The sequence below is a fragment of the Callospermophilus lateralis genome, chromosome X, assembly GCF_048772815.1.
Source record: "Callospermophilus lateralis isolate mCalLat2 chromosome X, mCalLat2.hap1, whole genome shotgun sequence".
Taxonomy (NCBI): domain Eukaryota; kingdom Metazoa; phylum Chordata; class Mammalia; order Rodentia; family Sciuridae; genus Callospermophilus; species Callospermophilus lateralis.
The window spans coordinates 28,489,467-28,504,426 of record NC_135325.1 but is presented as its reverse complement, the minus strand read 5'-3'; the positions used below and the strand labels follow the sequence as shown (position 1 = coordinate 28,504,426).

Genomic DNA, 14,960 nt, shown 5'->3' with positions numbered 1-14,960 from the left:
TTGACAAAGCTAAAGACCAATCCCACTTATTGGATCAAGTTACATTCACTCAGGTTAGGACACTACTCACCATGATGCCCTTTTTCATTCACAACACCAAGAACTGTGTTAAGTGGAATAAGAAGTAAAGGAAAACGCAGCATGTATGAATTAACAAAGTACACCCACAAATGTGTACCTACGAGATGTGAGAGAGGGAGAGAAAGAGAGCTTTACAAGCCAACACTGATAACAATTTCTAATGTATTTTGCCCAGTCAGCAACCACTTCTTTGTATCTAACTTAAATTATTCATTCTCCACTTTAAACTTAGCTCCTCTGCTATTTCTTCAAAAACACTGTCATACAGGATACACATTGTCATCTGTCTCACATACAAACAAAAGGACCAACTGAAAAGGATTTAGCCCTATGTCAACAAAAGGGCTCTCAAAATCCCTTCTATGCCTAACAGCCTATGAAACTGTTATTTTGATTATGAGGAGAAGTAAACCTGTAATATCCTAGAGTATAAATGTCAAACATTGAGCCTGTAGGCCAGCTCCAATCTGCAGAAGGTCATCATTCAATGACACAATCTCATTGAAAACAACTTTACTTCACTTGATATATTTTTATGAAATATTAGTTCAGCCCACCAGGATTTTCATGAGGGGAAATTGGTCCATGAGTAAATTTGAGTTGACACTCTTGTCCTGAGGAAACAAAATGGCATTTTTTGAGAATGTAAGATTAATGCACTAAATGATTTTTATTTACCCCCAACTAAGCCCTTATAAATTCCAGTAAAATTGAGACATCAAATGTCATAAATTACAATACTCAGCTCAGTGTAGAGTGTGCACACATGTATGTGTGCACATGCAAGCACTTCTTAAATTATAGAATCCTCCAAAAAAACCACATTTACACATTGAACAACATCATATTCTGGTCCCAAATTTCTCAATCTGTTTTTGATCCAGTGTTACTCATAGTTTTTTCTAAGACTTTTACGTAAAGACAAGCTTTTTAAAGAGCCAATTCAAAATGAAGATTGATTTTTGCATGATGTCACCAAAAGGTGATGTCACTTTCTTTTCTCTACCTCATCTTAAGAATATGAGTGGATCCTGATGTTGAATTTATTTCACACCTAATGCACAGACAGGCAATCTATACAGATACCATATCAGCCAACCTAAAGTTACTAGTTCATGGCTTCACCAGAACCCTGAATTAAGCAAAACTTCCAGGGACAGGCCCTTTAACTCCCATGGAAGTAATTATTATGCTTTTCAACTTTCTTTTAGACAATATAATACTTATCATTTTTAACATTTGTGCTAAAATATAGCCTTGTACTTTATTTAAAGACATCTAATCAAAATTTTCAGGTAAAAATCCAGAGGAAATTGTTTTTCTTCATGGAAAAAAAAATCTCCAATCCTACTAAACTCTTTAGTTATAAGAAGTATGTATTTCATTTAGTCACCTTTTCTGCTGCTGTGACCAAAGATCTGACAAGAACAATTTTAGAGGAGTAAAAGTACTTTAGGGCTCATAGTTTCAGAGATCTCAGTCCATAGACAGCTGGCTTCATTCCTCAGTCTTGAGGTGAGGCAGAACATCATGGCGGAAGAAAACAGGTCAGGGCATGGCCACCAAGGAGTGGGGGAGAGATATATAGAGAGAGGGAGGGGGAGGAAAGAGGGAGAGGGAGGGAGGGGGAGAGAGATATGCTCAATAAGGACAAAATATAAACTCCAATGGCATGCCCCCAGGGACTCACCTCATCCAGCCATACTATACCTGCCTACAGTTATGACCTAGTTAATCCCTTAGAGTATTAATACACTGATTGGGTTAATTATCTCATAACCCAATCATTTCACCTCTAAACCTTGCATTGTCTCACATATGAGCTTTTGGGAGACACTTCATAACTAACCCATAATAGTCTTATTTTATATCATTTTACTTTTTACACACATCATCATATTACAATTTAACATCATATTTCAGAATCAAGTTCCTTTGCATTCCACCCTTTGTGGTATCTATTTTTATCAATGTACATGCCTGAGTTTTCCAATAGAATACCATCAAATCAATTGCAATTCAAATCTCTAGGGGCCAGTGTTTCAAGAATAATACATTTACATGCCAACATGACTAGGAAAGCAGGTGGAGATGGCAAAAACAGGAAAGAAATGGACTTGGGGCAAGAAAGAGGAAAGACTTTGAAAAAGTTCCAGGGTAATGATATTAACAATTTAATTTTCCAATATAATAATAGAAATAAATGAATACCTGAAAAGCTCATATTTTGAATTACGTACGTTTATTTCACCTGAAATGTTTCCCAAGTAGTGAATTTGATCCAACCATGTTTAATACACAATTAAAAAACATAGCAAAGACACATGTAAGAAGTAATTATGGAACACATGATCAAAGAAGGCAATCTTGAATTCTGCTAGACATTGCCCCAGCATGCCCCCTGGTTGAGATTTTGGATGGCACCAGCACCTCTCTTAGAAGGATTTTCACAGAACTCATAATGTCAACTTACAGAAAAGACAAGCCTGGGAGCCATGACCTGAGGGGTGGAGAACACAAATGAAAGTTAGAAGGAGCCTCAGGTGTGATGCATATTTGTCTTTAGCAAGGCACAGAAGTGTAGGTTAAGTGGAGGGTTAAAGCCCTTAGAGAAGTGGAAGTATTGAAGAAATTCTGCACTTAAATTTAATCATCCTAAATAGGCTGATGATCAACTTCACAAGAGCCTTGGTAATTGAGAAAACCCCAGTTAGGGCTTCATTTATTAGAACTGCATGAAGTCAATTTTGGCTCCCTGTGCCTATCTCACCCCAAACTGTCACACTTGCCTCTGAGGGTAGAAAAGAACCAGAGATTTCCTGAAATAGATCAAAATAATGAAGAGATTTTCATAGAAAAAAATTATTCCTACCCACAACTTAAAGTGATTCCTGGAAGTATGGATGAGAAGCATTTCCCCTTCTCTCACCAAAACCCTATATTAATTACCCACTGCTAAAAAAAAGCTATGTAAGAAATAATGCCAAAATCAGTGGCTTACCACAGCAATCATCTATTTCTGACTTGCAGATCTGTGGATTGTGCAATTATGCTGGGATTGGTTGGTCTTGGGTCCAGGAATGTTCCATATGTCTCCACCCTACAGGATCAGTGGCTACATAGACCATGTTTTTCTAAGGGGGATGGCAGAAGCCCAAGAGGAGCTAACAGAAACATGAATACCTCTTAAGGTCTTAGCTCAGAACTGGTACCCTGAAACTTCTGCTTACATTTCCTTAGTCAAAGCAAATCACATTATAAAGCTCATCATCAAAGGGATGATGAAATATACTCTACTCATAGTGGAATGTGGTAAGAGTGAAGATGGAAGGAAGAATTTTAAGCAAATATAATCTACCAAAATTGAGCACTCCCTCCCAGAGGGTCCAATATAAACCTTCTGATCACTTTTATGCAAATTTTTAAAAATATAACCCAAATGTCCATTAACAGATGAATAGAGAAACATAGTGTCGTATATACAACCAATGGAATATTGTAAGGAGCATCTGCCATAGACATGCTGGGACTCACTAAGTTGCTGGCCATAAGAAAAAGCAGCCATTGAACTGCTTAGTCATGTATACTTGCAATTGATAAAGAACTGTAAAGGGGCACTAGCTATAGGCATGCTTAGCAGTGATTGGTTACAATTGATAGGAAGCATACCTCCATGGACATGTGCAAAGAACATGCCCAGTTGCAATTACATCATCTCACTGGACATAACCAATGAATATTGACTTTTACTAGGTGTAACCAATCATCAACAGACACCACCAACTTGGAACTATCTTTAAATTGCTGGTCTACACATTGAAGAGTTTTGCTCCATGGACATTGGTGAGACTGGCCACTTTGCTGTCCGTCCCTCATCTAGCCATTATCTGGAGAGAACCACCAGACAAGGACAACATCTGCTCTTTGGCTAGGAGAAGTCATGTGGCATCAGAGGTATTTGGGGGCTTATAGCCCTAGCATTGTGTGATTTGCTTATAGTGTTTAATTAGTATGCACTGAATGCTAGTTGGGGTGCTCCAGCGCATCCAACACTTTTGCATTGTTTATATTTGATGATTGATGTGATCAAATATATGCTTTCATTTAAAGACAATCCACCTCCAAATAATTATTAATAGCACTGCTCGTGAAAAATATTATTCAACCTTAAAAAGGAATGGTATTCTGCACATGCTACAACATGACTTAACCTTGAAAATAGTATGCTAAGTGAAAAAAGAAAACACAAAATGACAGATATTGTGTGATTCTACTTATATAAGGTACTTAACACAGGCAGATTCAAAGAGACAGAAAGTAGAATGGTAGTTGTCAGGGGCTGAGTGGAGAGGGGGCCTGGGGAGTTATTGTTCAATGCAAACAGTTTCTGTTTGAGAAGATGAAAAAATTCTGAAGATAGAAGGTGGTGATGGTTGCATAACAATGTGAATGTACTTACTGCCACTGAATTGTAAACTTAAAATGGTTGAAGTGGTAAGTTTTATGCGTGTCAGTCAGCTTTTTTGTTGCTGTTACTAAAAGACCTGACAATTCAGAGAAGAAAAAGTTTATTTGGGATTATAGTTTCAGATTTTTGGTCTATGGGCAGCTGACTTCATTACTCTGGGCCAGAGGTGAGGCAGAACATCATGGTGGAAGGGTGTGGTAGAGGAAAGTTGTTTAGTCATGATAGCCAAGAAGAACAGAGAGAGCTCTGTTTACCAATGACAAAATATAAACCTCAAAGCCATGCCCCCAGTGACCTATTTCCTCTGGTCATGCCTGATCTGTCTACAGTTATCGCCCATTAATCTATTCAAATTATTAATCCATCAAGTGAATTAATCCACACATGGATTAGTCCATTTTATACTCACAACCATCATAGGGTAGGATTCATTCTCCATTCAGGAAGAGATCAGATGCTAAAGTGACCACTTGAAGGAGTAACCAAAGCACAGAGAGAAGCCCACATCTTTTTCTTTGCATCTGAGTTTAAAAAGGTCAGAGATTGCAATGACTTTGAATTAAGGTGTACCTTAGTACTTCTCAGCAGATAATTACATGTATATGACATTTAGTCCTGCCTTTGTAGAATAATAGACGCTAGGTTGACCTACACAAATCTAGGATATTAGTATTTTAAATCTGATTCTAAATGCACTATGCACCTAGAGCTTAAAAACGTAGATTTTACCTGAGGTATAATGAATTGATCTCAGTATTATTTTTCCAATCACCAGGAAACTGGCAGTCCCCTTAAGAAAGGAAGACTGCTGTTGATTTTTTCCTCTTCCTATAGTACTGGAGTTATTAGCAGGCATTCTGTACTACCTTTTATATCACAATCCTACTGTGTTACCAAAAAAGAAAAAAATCTCCAATATGGTAACAATGTCAGCACTTCATGTTCTTGGAGCTGGCTCTCTAAGTAGTTCTTTGCTTAATTCTAAGAGACTATAATTCAGGGCAGAAATTGTAACTCCACACTTCACAATAATTTTCTACACTTCCTTGCTACAGCTGGTACAAAGTAAATGAAAGAAATTCTCTTGGGAAGAGGAAGAGTTAAGAAAGGAGGGAATGATTGGCTGGATTTCCAGAGGAGCTTGCACCTCATTCAGCAATCACTTGAGATGATTCTGCTACCAGACACAGGGCAATCTTTCTATTATCTGTCCTTTTCATAACAGACACCAATGAAACATCGAGCTAATTCCTAAATACACTGTACTGTGGGTTTGCAAATTGAATGAGCGCTTCATTATTCAGTTATACCAAGCAATATGCCAACAGATATCTGCATAACACAATAGCCAGTGGACATAATGAATGGCTTTTTGCTGCTATCTTTGAATGCTTGCAATAGATTTTATTTGGTGCACCATATAAAATAATGCCTTTCTTCATTACAGAGAGAAGTTCCAGGACTGATATCTTGATGTTCTGTCAAATGCTCTGTGCTTTCTTTACCTTCTATTTCAATATTGCTTTTCTACTCAAATGGAACATGAAACCTCCAGAGATTCTGGGGCTTACTCTCCATAATAACAAACAACATAGTCAACATACTTCTATAACTGTGTTCATCATTATACCTTAATTGTAAACATCATGATGGCTATGATAAAAGTTGAACAGAGGAGGATAGATAAAAATATTTACTGTTTACTGGGTAGTATTCTAAGTGCTTTTAAATCACTGAATCCTCACAATACCATTTGGGGTAGGTATTACTCTTATTCTAACTGTACAAACAAACCAGGGTATAAACAAAGCCAGTTCTTACCTAAGACCATGGAGCTACTGGAATTCAAATCAAAGCAATCAGGCTGCAGGGCCCTGCTCTAACCACTGCCCCATACTAAGAAGAGAAGCACCATATTCTAAGACCCTGCTGCCCTGTCTGAGTTACCATGAAGCACAGTTTCATCCAATGAAAGGAGTACTTACACAAAATTCATTATTCTAATAATTTCTATCAACATCAAACACAAGTCAGTTTTTTATTTATTTATGCAATATATATTATATATATTATTGATATATACATGAGAGACAAAGCAAAAGAAAGTAAACTCTTCATCACCCATGAAATGGGCAGAAAATCCACAACTATTTCAATAACTCTGTTGGTGATCATCTACCTAAATATGGACACTCTTTCTTTTTTTTATTATTAGTTGTTCAAAACATTACAAAGCTCTTGACATATCATATTTCATACATTTGATTCAAACGGATTATGAACTCCCATTTTTACCCCGTATACATATTGCAGATTCACATCGGTTACACATCCACTTCTTTACATAATGCCATACTAGTGTCTGTTGTATTCTGCTGCCTTTCCTATCTTCTACTATCCCCTCTCCCCTCCCATTCCCTCCCCTCCCATCTTCTCTCTCTAACCCATCTACTGTAATTCATTTCTCCCCCTTGTTTTTTCCCCTTTCCCCTCACTTCCTCTTATATGTAATTTTTGTATAACAATGAGGGTCTCCTTCTTTTACCATGCAATTTCCCTTCTCTCTCTTTCCCTCCCCCATCTCGTCCCTGTTTAATGGTGATCTTCTTCTCATGATTTTCCTCCCTATTCTGTTCTTAGTTGCTCTCCTTATATCAAAGATGACATTTGGCATTTGTTTTTAGGGACTGGCTAGCTTAACTTAGCATAATCTGCTCTAGTGCCATCCATTTCCCTGCAAATTCCATGATTTTGTCATTTTTTAGTGCAGAGTAAATACTCCGTTGTGTATAAATGCCACATTTTTTAATCCATTCATCTGTTGAAGGGCATCTAGGTTGGTTCCACAGTCTACCTATTGTGAATTGTGCTATGAACATCGTTGTAGCAGTATCCCTATAATATGCTCTTTTAAGGTCTTTAGGGAATAGACCAAGAAGGGGAATAGCTGGGTCAAATGGTGGTTCCATTCCCAGCTTTCCAAGGAATTTCCATATTGCTTTCCAAATTGGCTGCACCAATTTGCAGTCCTACCAGCAATGTACAAGTGTACCCTTTTCCCCACATCCTCGCCAGCACTTGTTGTTGTTTGACTTCATAATGGCTGCCAATCTTACTGGAGTGAGATGGTATCTTAGGGTGGTTTTGATTTGCATTTCTCTGACTGCTAGAGATGATGAGCATTTTTTCATGTATTTGTTGATTGATTGTATGTCCTCCTCTGAGAAGTGTCAGTTCAGGTCCTTGGCCCATTTGTTGATTGGGTTATTTGTTATCTTATTGTTTAATTTTTTGAGTTCTTTGTATACTCTGGATATTAGGGCTCTATCTGAAGTGTGAGGATTAAAAATTTGTTCCCAGGATGTAGGCTCCCTATTTACCTCTCTTATTGTTTCTTTTGCTGAGAAAAAAACTTTTTAGTTTAAGTAAGTCCCATTTGTTGATTCTTGTTACTAACTCTTGTGCTATAGGCGTCCTATTAAGGAATTTGGAGCCTGACCCCACAATATGTAGATCAGAGCCAACTTTTTCTTCTATCAGATGCCTTGTCTCTGATTTGATATCAAGCTCCTTGATCCATTTTGAGTTAACCTTGTTCATGGCGAGAGAAGGGGATTCAGTTTCATTCTGTTGCATATGGATTTCCAGTTTTCCCAGCACCATTTGTTGAAGATGTTATACTTCCTCCATTGCATGCTTTTAGCCCCTTTATCAAATATAAGATAGTTGTAACTTTGTGAATTAGTCTCTGTGTCCTCTATTCTGTACCATTGGTCCACCCCCCTGTTTTGGTACCAGTACCATGCTGTTTTTGTTACTATTGCTCTGTAGTATAGTTTGAAATCTAGTATCGCTATACCGCCTGATTCATACTTCCTGCTTAGAGTTTCTTTTGCTATTCTGGGTCTTTTATTTTTCCATATGAATTTCATGATTGTTTTATCTATTTCTACAAGAAATGCCATTGGAATTTTGATTGGCATTGCATTAAACCTACAGAGAACTTTTGGTAATATCGCCATTTTGATGATGTTACTTCTGCCTATCCATGAACAGGGTATATTTTTCCATCTTCTAAGATGTTCTTCTATTTCTCTCTTTAGGGTTCTGTAGTTTTCATTGTATAAATCTTTCACCTCTTTTGTTAGGTTGATTCCCAAGTATTTTATTTCTTTTTGCGGATATTGTGAATGGAAGTGTTTTTCCTCATTTCCATTTCAGAAGTTTTGTCGCTGATATACAGGAATGCCTTTGATTTATGCATGTTGATTTTATATCCTGCCACTTTGCTGAATTCATTTATTAGTTCTAGTAGTTTCTCTGTAGACCCTTTTGGATCTTCTAGGTATAGAATCATATCATCCGCAAATAGTGATAATTTAAGTTCTTCTTTTCCTATTTTTATGCCTTTAATTTCTTTCGTCTAATTGCTCTGGCCAGTATTTCGAGAACTATATTGAATAGAAGTGGTGATAGAGGGCATCCCTGTCTTGTTCCAGATTTTAGAGGGAATGCCTTCAATTTTTCTCCGTTCAGAATGATGCTAGCCTGAGGCTTAGCATAGATAGCTTTTACAATGTTAAGGTAAGTTCCTGTTATACCTAGTTTTTCTAGAGTTTTGAACATAAAGGGATGCTGTACTTTGTTGAATGCTTTTTCTGAGTCTATCAAGATGATCATATGGTTCTTATCTGGTGAATAACATTTATTGATTTCCGTATATTGAACCAGCCTTGCATCCCAGGGATGAATCCTACTTGATCATGGTGCACAATTTTTTTGATGTGTTTTTGTATCAGATTGGCCAGAATTTTATTGAGGATTTTTGCATCTAGGTTCATTAGAGGTATTAGTCTGTAGTTTTCTTTCTTTGAAGTGTCTTTGTCTGGTTTTGGAATCAGGGTGATGTTGGCCTCATAGAATGAATTTGGAAGAACTCCCTCTTCTTCTATTTCCTGAAATAACTTGAAAAGTATTGGTTTTAATTCTTCTTTGAAGGTTTTGTAAAACTCCGCTGTATACCCATCCAGTCCTGGGCTTTTCTTGGTTGGTAGTCTTTTGATTGCCTCTTCTATTTCATCCATTGATATTGGTCTGTTCAAATGGTGTGTATCCTCCTGACTCAGTGTGGGCAAATCATATGACTTAAGGAATTTATCGATGTCTTCACTATCTTCTATTTTATTGAAATATAGGGTTTCAAAATAATTTCTAATTGTCTTCTGTATTTCTGTAGCATCTGTTGTGATATTGCCTTTTTCATCCCATATGTTTGTAACTTGAGTTCTCTCTCTTCTTCTCTTCGTTAGCATGGCTAAGGGTCTGTCGATCTTACTTATTTTTTCGAAGAACCAACTTTTAGTTTTGTCAATTTTTTCAATAGTTTCTTTTGTTTCAATTTCATTGATTTCCGCTCTGATTTTAATTATTTCTTGCCTTCTGCTACATTTGCTGTTGTTTTGCTCTTCCTTTTCTAAGGCTTTGAGATGAAGTGTGAGCTCATTTATTTTTTGGTTTTTTTCTTTTTTTGAGGAATGACCTCCAGGCGATGAATTTCCCTCTTAAAACTGCTTTCATTGTGTCCCATAGATTCCGATATGTTGTGTCTGTATTTTCATTTATCTCTAAGAATTTTTTGATTTCCTCCTTTATGTCTTCTGTAACCCATTGATCATTCAGTAACATATTGTTTATTTTCCATGTGATATAGGATTTTTCCTTCCTTCTTTTATCATTGATTTCCAGTTTCATTCCATTATGATCAGATAAGATGCATGGTATTATCTCCACCCCTTTATATTTACTGAGGGTTGCCCTATGGCATAATATATGGTCTATTTTTGAGAAGGATCCATGTGCTGCTGAGAAAAAAGTATATCCACTTGATGATGGTTGATATATTCTATATATGTCAGTTAAGTCTAGGATATTGATTGTGTTATTGAGTTCTATAGTTTCTTTATTCAACTTTTGTTTGGAGGATCTGTCCAATGGCGAGAGAGGTGTGTTGAAGTCACCCATAATTATTGTGTTGTGGTCTATTTGATTCTTGAACTTGAGGATAGTTTGTTTTATGAACATCACAGCACCATTATTTTGTGCATAAATATTGATAATTGTTATGTCTTGTTGGTTAATGGTTCCTTTTAACAGTATATAATGTCCTTAGTTATCCCTTTTTATTAGTCTTGAAGTCGATTTTATTCGATATGAGGATGGCCACCCCTGCTTGCTTACAAGGACCGTGTGCGTGGCATATTTTTTCCCAACCTTTCACCTTCAACCTGTGTATGTCTTTTCCAATCAGATGTGTCTCCTGGAGGCAGCATATTGTTGGATTTGTTTTTTTAATCCATGTTACCAGCCTATGTCGCTTTATTGGTGAGTTTAAGCCATTAACATTTAGAGTTACTATTGATATATGGTTTGTACTTCCAGCCATGTTTGATTATTTATTTTTTTATTGTAATTTGGTTTGTTTCTCCATGATTAGCTTTCCCCCTGCCCTCTCGATTTACTGAGGTACTTCCCACTGTTGGTTTTGGTTATTGTTTTTCATTTCTTCCTCGTGTAGTGTTTTGCCCAGATTCTTTGCAATGCTGGTTTTCTGGCTGCAAATTCTTTTAACTTTTGTTTATCATGAAAGATTTTTATTTCGTTGTCTTACCTGAAGCTTAATTTTGCTGGATACAAAATTCTTGGTTGGCATCCATTGTCTTTCAGTGTTTGAAATACGTTGTTCCAGGATCTTCTCGCTTTCAGCATCTGTGATGAAAAATCCATTGTTAACCTTATTGGTTTACCCCTGAATGTAATCTGCCTCCTTTCTCTTGTAGCTTTTAATATTTTCTCTTTGTTCTGTATATTGGATATCTTCATAACAATGTGTCTTGGTGTTGGTCTACTATGATTTTGTATGCTTGGTGTCCTTATGCATCTACAATTTGTACATCCATTCCCTTTTTTATATCTGGAAAGTTTTCTATAATTATTTCATTCAACAGGGTGCTCATTCCCTTGGTTTGAACCTCTATACCTTCCTCTATCCCAATGACTCTTAAGTTTGGTTTTTTTATGTTATCCCATATCTCTTGCATGTTCTTCTCATGATATTTTACCAGCCTTTCTGAGTTGGCTAGACTCTTTTCAAGATGATATATTTTGTCTTCATTATCTGACGTTCTGGCTTCTACTTGCTCCACTCTGTTAGTGATACTCTCATTTGAGTTTTTAATTTGGTTTATAGTTTCCTACATTTCTAGAATTATTGATTTTTTTAATAATCTCTATCTCCTGATAAAGATGCTTATTTGCTTCTTTTATCTGTTTATGTAATTCATTTTCAATGTGTTCTTTTATTGTTTGAATTTGCTGTCTCATGTCCTCTTTAAGATTCCATTCCATCTAAGGTATTCCTCGAGTTCTTTATTTGATCATTTTTCTGATGCCTCTAGGTCCTCCTGTATATTTAGGCTGTCCTGCATTGTTTGTACTCCTTTTCTTCCTTGCTTTTTCATGCTGCTCATGTTACTTCTTGTTCTGTTTGACTGCTGAGTTACTGTTTACTCTTATAAATTTATTTGGTTTTGTGTGTCTCTGGGGTCTCTCTTTTGTGATGGGAGACTATGACTAGAGATGATGAGTTTTGTTGCACTTTAATGCAGATTCATTCTTTTCCTAAACTGAGTACGGATTCTGATGGCATATAGCAGTCTGCAATTTAGTCTTGGGACTTATATTTAGGTCGAATGATGTGATGGTATTGAGGTTGCTACCTCTTGGCTACCTTGGAAGGTTGCTCTACTGACGAGGGATATTAACAGGAGAATGGTCTGGAGTATTTGGGGGTAGCTCGGGACTTGGTAGCACTATATAACACCTCAGAACATTTACCTATATATATTTAGTAAATTACACATAAACAGCATCGTGATGCTTGGGAGGAAAGGTATTAGAAGGGAAGGGAAAAAGTCACTAAAGAGAATGAGAGTAAACAGGTAGAATTCAAGGAAAGGGGAATAAGGAAATTGAAAAGAAATGAAAAGACAAAAGAAAATATAGAAAATAAAAAAGAAAAAAATTTTAAAAAATAAAAAGAAAACAATTAAAAAAACAAATAATAAAAAAAAATTTAAAAAGTGCAGTCTTAGAGTTTAATTAACTTCCCTTCCAGTAGGTGGAGCTGTGCCCACTGGGCCAAGCTTCTCCTCTCAATACACGGGAATCAATCACTGTACAGCAGCTCCTCCTCCCAGACTGGGCGGGTCGCCAATCCTGAGTGCCTAGGGCCCTTTCTTGTGTCTAGACACTTCCCCACTTTTCCTCCAGCCAGGCCATGCTCATCGGTGGCGCTCACCACACACTGGCTACACGCCAGGTCTCCTGTTCCCGGGAGCCCTATTTTCTTGAACAACTGGGCACACTCTCCCTGTTTTCCAGTCCCTCAGACCCTAATGTTGTGGAGCTTGGGGCTCAGAACCCTCAGAGTATTTTGCTTGCCCTCAGGTAACTACACCCTCGGTAGCTGGTGCAAGAGACCTCAGTTGTCAGTGCTGGTGGGAGCGGCAGCCAAGTGTCCCGCACTGCGGGTCCCGCGCCGCTGTTCCCTTCGTCTGACTTTCGCACTCACGGGAGAGCTGGGAGGGGCCCTTGAGGTTTCCCCACTGTGTGTGTGGGGGGCTAGGGGGTTACACACCTACTACGGCTGGTTTCAATGAAGTTATCTCCTCCGCTGCATTCTGGTGACGTCAGTTCTCTGCCACGGTGATATCCCATGTGAACGGCGACAGTTCGTTCCCTTTGCCGGGTGACCAATGAAACGGGTGGGTCCTGACCAGCTCTCCCAAGCCCCGTCTCAATCCTGTGGCCACTGCCTATGGAGGCTCGGTTGGTATTAACCTCCGCAGGATCAGGAAAAGCTGACAAGTTGTCTCAGCCGGATCGGGATCGTTTAGTGCTGAGTCACAGCCATTTGTCTGCAAGATGCAGGCGAACGGGAGCCTGAGTTCAGCCGCTCCAGGCTCAGTGTGTGTTCTGAGAGGCGCAGATTGTTCACCCCAGATCCATGTCAGCTCAGCATTGCCTAGCGCTCCTGAGCAAACAGCATTTCAACTGTTTAAGACTCCCTATGCCCATGCAGCTGAAGAGGTCAGAGATTTGATCTCTCCGTGCCCGCCGCCATGTTGGATCTCCCCTGGACACCCTTTCTGAAGACTAACCAAAATGGGGGAAAACGCTAAAAAAAACTATGTGTTCTTAATGTTTTCATGAAATCTTTAAAATTATGATTTTAATTGTCACTTTTAAACCAAGCATGAATATGAAAAATATCTATTTTATTTATGCTATAGACAATTCATTTGATTCACTAAAATCAGAAAAAGTTGGAATGGTTGTACAAAGGATAAATAACTTCATAAAATAACTTTCACTAAACAAAGACTATATGTAAAAAAATTAATTTCCAATAGGATATATTGCTGTAAGACTTCTAACCCCCAATAATATAGCCTTTGAATTTATGCTATTCCAATTCAAATTGTAATGCATGGGAAACTATTTCACTGTTACCATTATATTTTAAATATATTTTCCTTTTAAAAACAGAAGAAAATATATGTGCATATTTTATAAAATTTTAGGGTAAAGATTAATTATAATAATTCATAATATCATAATTGATTCTTCTAATAATAGTTCAAATTTATTGAGCATTAACATGCCAGCCACTGGACTGAACTCTTTTATGCATTATTTGCATAAAATTTGCATAACAAGTTTTTTTTAATAATTTTTATTGTTGGTTGTTCAAAACATTACATAGTTCTTGATATATCATATTTCACATTTTGATGCAAGTGGGTTATGAACTCCCATTTTTACTCCGTATGCAGATTGCAGAATCACATCGGTTACACATCCACTGATTTACATAATGCCATACTAGTGTCTGTTGTATTCTGCTGCCTTTCCTATCTTCTACTATCCCCCCTCCCCTCCCCTCCCATCTTCTCTCCCTACCCCATCTACTGTAATTCATTTCTCCCCCTTGTTTTTTTTCCCTTTATCCTCACTTCCTCTTGTATGTAATATTGTATAACCCTGAGGGTCTCCTTCCATTTCCATGCAATTTCCCTTCTCTCTCCCTTTCTCTCCCACCTCTCATCCCTGTTTAATGTAAATCATCTTCTCATGCTCTTCCTCCCGACTCTGTTCTTAGTTACTCTCCTTATATCAAAGAAGACATTTGTCATTTGTTTTTTAAGGATTGGCTAGCTTCACTTAGCATAATCTGCTCTAATGCCATCCATTTCCCTGCAAATTCTATGATTTTGTCATTTTTTAATGCAGAGTAATACTCCATTGTATATAAATGCCACATTTTTTTAATCCATTCGTCTATTGAAGGGCA

At 37.5% G+C, this 14,960-nt stretch overlaps 1 non-coding gene across 1 annotated transcript; it reads right to left on the bottom strand.

Annotated features, from left to right (window-relative positions):
• Positions 1 to 1,967: 1,967 nt before the first annotated feature.
• Positions 1,968 to 2,037, bottom strand: LOC143639566 (small nucleolar RNA SNORD82). Its single transcript, XR_013154714.1, has one exon. It is a non-coding gene; the product is annotated as a small nucleolar RNA SNORD82 (small nucleolar RNA).
• Between the last annotated feature and the right edge of the window lie 12,923 nt (positions 2,038 to 14,960).